At 43.6% G+C, this 3534-nt stretch overlaps 1 pseudogene; it reads right to left on the bottom strand.

Annotated features, from left to right (window-relative positions):
- Positions 240-861, bottom strand: Gm8358 (predicted gene 8358; annotated as a pseudogene).

Below are 3534 nucleotides of genomic sequence, written 5' to 3'. Positions count from 1 at the left end.
TCATTGCTTTCACTTCTAGCAGCAGCAGCGTTAACACAGCAGTGTTGTTGCGTTCCCCAGGCATGTTCTTTCTGACTTGCAGGCCTCTGCACTTTCTGCTCTTTCAACCTGAAAGATGTACCCAGCCCAAAGATGACTCAGACGTCTCAAACATATCCTTCAGCTTGACAATAGGTTGTTCTCCCTCTGTCAGAACTTTCTTTTTCTTTTTTATTATTAATTAGATATTTTCTTTTTTTTTAAACTTTATCTGCATTTATTTTATGCTGAATTTATCCCCGGGCCGTGAGTTTTTGTGTCTTCAGTTTCTCCTGGGATATCTTTTTCTTCTGTGCAGCCTCCTCTTCTGGCTCTGGAATGATCTGTTCCTTCTCAGTGAGGATCATCTCACTGTGGTAGAGGGAGCTCATGTGTGGGTTAATCCGGCCATGAGCTCTGTAGGTTCGTCGGCGCATTTTAGGTGCCTTGTTCACCTGGATGTGTTCAATGACTAGAGAATCTATGTCTAAACCCTTAAGTTCAGCATTACTCTCTGCAGTTTTAAACATGTGCAGCAAAAATTCAGCACTCTTTTTTGGCCAACGACCCTGTGTCCAGCCTCACTGTTTGGCCTGGGTGCACCTACCGACTCCACCATTATACCGCCAGAATGGCACACATTGCTTCTTTAAAGTGACGTCCTTCAGATACTCAGTGGCTTTCGGATATGCATACCCTTGATGGCCTGGGCAGTTTCCCAGGTGTTCTTAAAGTGAACACAAAGGTTTGAACCTCTTGATTTGCATGATTTTGTGGGGTTTTCTGGGTCAAGAGAGTAGCAAACCATCTTGGCAGGTGACCTCTGGCCGCTTACAGCAAGAGCAGATACTTTCTTTATTTACATTTCAAATGTTATCCCCTTTCCTAGTTTCCTCTCTGAAAATCCCCTATTCTCTCCCCGCTCCCCCTGCTCCCTAACCCACCCACACCTGCTTCCTGGCCCTGGCATTCCCCTATACTGAGGCATAGAACCTTCACAAGACCAAGGGCCTCTCCTCCCATTGATGGCCAACTAGGCCATCCTCTGCTACATATGCAGCTAGAGACATGAGTCCTACCATGTGTTTTCTTCGATTGGTGGTTTAGTCCCAGGGAGCTCTGGGGGTACTGGTTAGTTCATATTGTTGTTCCTCCTATACGGCTGCAAACCCCTTCAGCTCCTTGGGTCCTTTCTCTAGCTCCTTCATTGGGGTCCAATGAATCCAATGGATGGCTGTGAGCATCCACTTCTGTATTTGCCAGCCACTGGCAGAGCCTCTCAGGAGACAGCTATATCAGGCTACTGTCAGCAAAATCTTGTTGGCATCTGCAATAATGTCTGGGTTTGATAGTTGTTTATGGGATGGATCCCCAGGTGGGGTAGTCTCTGGGTGGTCATTCCTTCAGTCTCTGCTCCGAACTTTGTCTCTGTAACTCCTTCCATGGGTATTTTGTTCTCCCTTCTAAGAAGGATCAAAGTATCCACACTTTGGTCTTCCTTCTTCTTGAGTCAGAACTTCCTTTTTCTGATGCAGGTGCTGAGACCATAGTTCTGGGCCAGGTGGATGAGACACATTGTGTGTATACCAAGTTCACTGGTGATGTTAGTGATCCTGGCCCAAAGGTCAGGCCTCGAGTATGAGGATCTAGAGCATTCCTCATTACCTCTTTCATAAGCTATAGCATGCAATGTTGCAATGGCCTCTTGGAATACTTGTGCTTCCTCTAGACCAGGGATTGATAAGATATCAGAGCTACTGGACACACCATGCCCACTTAGTTATGTTCTGTACTTGACTGCTTTCAAGTCCTAAGATCACAGTGAGTGGCTAAGAAAAAGACTGTATAGCCCACAAGGCCTTAGATAGTTACCATCTGACCTGTTGTGGAGAAGTTTGACAAACTTTGCTCTCAACTGTAATCTAGGAATGGTATCTTTTAGAAATGAAGTTAGCCTTTCCCAAGCCATTGTTTTCCAGTTCCTTCCCAATGCAGATCCACCTGGCTCAAATTGGTCTTTCACTAGACTGTCTCAGATCCCAGTCTAAGACCTTGCACATAATAGGTACCCAATAACTAGCTATTAGGTACTGAGGAATGCTAGTCACTAATGATGATTCAATACACACTGTGTGTGCCTACTTAGTTATGTTTCCTGCCCATTTTTAAAGAATTAGTAAACCCTTTAAATATTAAATAAATACTATATTTTGGTGGGGAGGGTGGCTGTGGAAATCCAGAAAAATCTGCTTATCCTGTTCCCGTTGAGGCAGCCTGTGATTGTCTCTGTGAAAATGGTTACTAAATGAGCTGGGAATGCAAACATTCTTGTTTGCCAAAGATGCCAGTTTGGTTAAAGATACATCCATATGGCCAAAACAAACAAAAAACATAAAACAAACAAATAAACAAAGCCACTTTCTTCATAGCAGTGAACATTAGCCAATTACTATGGGTAAGTCACTCTTCTTTGATGTCTAAACAGGACCTATGCTTTATAGCCTAGCTTCCAAGACTGAAAACTAAGGGCTTCTTTTTCTCAGAACCTTCTTCCCTGTAGCACATGGCATAGCCCTAGGGCACTGTGGGCCTTAATCATGGATCTTATGACAGAGTTAAACATGTGAAATCCATTGGCCTTGAGAAAAAAAATGTATGCATACTCCATTTCATAGCACGAGACAGGGAGAAAGGTGATAAACACTTGTTATTATTATTATAAGTTAAAGGGTCCTGAAGCAACTTAGCCGGGGCTTCATGAACAAAGTAATAAGCATCAGAGTAAAATGCAGTATGTCTCATGCTCCACTGCAGGGAGGATCAGAAATAGAGAGAAAAGACCCCAGCAAGAAAGAGATGAGAAGCAAAAGAAAACTCTGTGTTGTTGGGCTGGTGAGACGGCTCCACAAAGCTTGCTGCCAAGCCGGATGGCCAAGGCTGATGACCTGAGCCACAAGGAACCCACATGGTGGAGTGAGAATCGCTTCCCACAAGATGCTCTCTGACCTCTCAATACATGCATGTACACACGCTTATATGTGCATACACACTAAATAAATATAATTTTTTTCAGGAAAAAAATATAAGCACGACAGAGCACAGCCTGGCAGGGAAGCATGCAGGCCCAACAGCAGTAAGGGGGAATAGACAGAGAAAAAACCTTATGAGTGTGAATCTAGCCTGCATACTGACTGCTGTCTTAGAGCTTGCAGAAGAAAGGAGCCCAGGCATGCAGACTACAGTCATGTTGACTGTCATTTCGAAAGGATGTCAATGACAAAAAATATTCTTCCCTAGCTTTTTTTTAAAAAAGACTTATTTACTATGTATGTAGTGTTCTGCATGCATGTATGCCTGCATACCAGAAGAAGGTATGCAGAAGAAGATCTCATTATAGATGGTTGTGAGACACCTTGTGGTTGCTGGGAATTGAACTCAGAACCTCTGGAAGAACAGCCAGTGCTCCTAACCTCTGAGTAGTTAATCTCTCCAAATCCTTTATTTTTAATTTAGAGA

This window comes from Mus musculus, chromosome 12 (assembly GCF_000001635.26).
Source record: "Mus musculus strain C57BL/6J chromosome 12, GRCm38.p6 C57BL/6J".
In the NCBI taxonomy this organism is placed as follows: Eukaryota; Metazoa; Chordata; class Mammalia; order Rodentia; family Muridae; genus Mus; species Mus musculus.
Note: the sequence above shows the minus strand (reverse complement) of the source record. Positions and strands in the feature narration are given on the sequence as shown.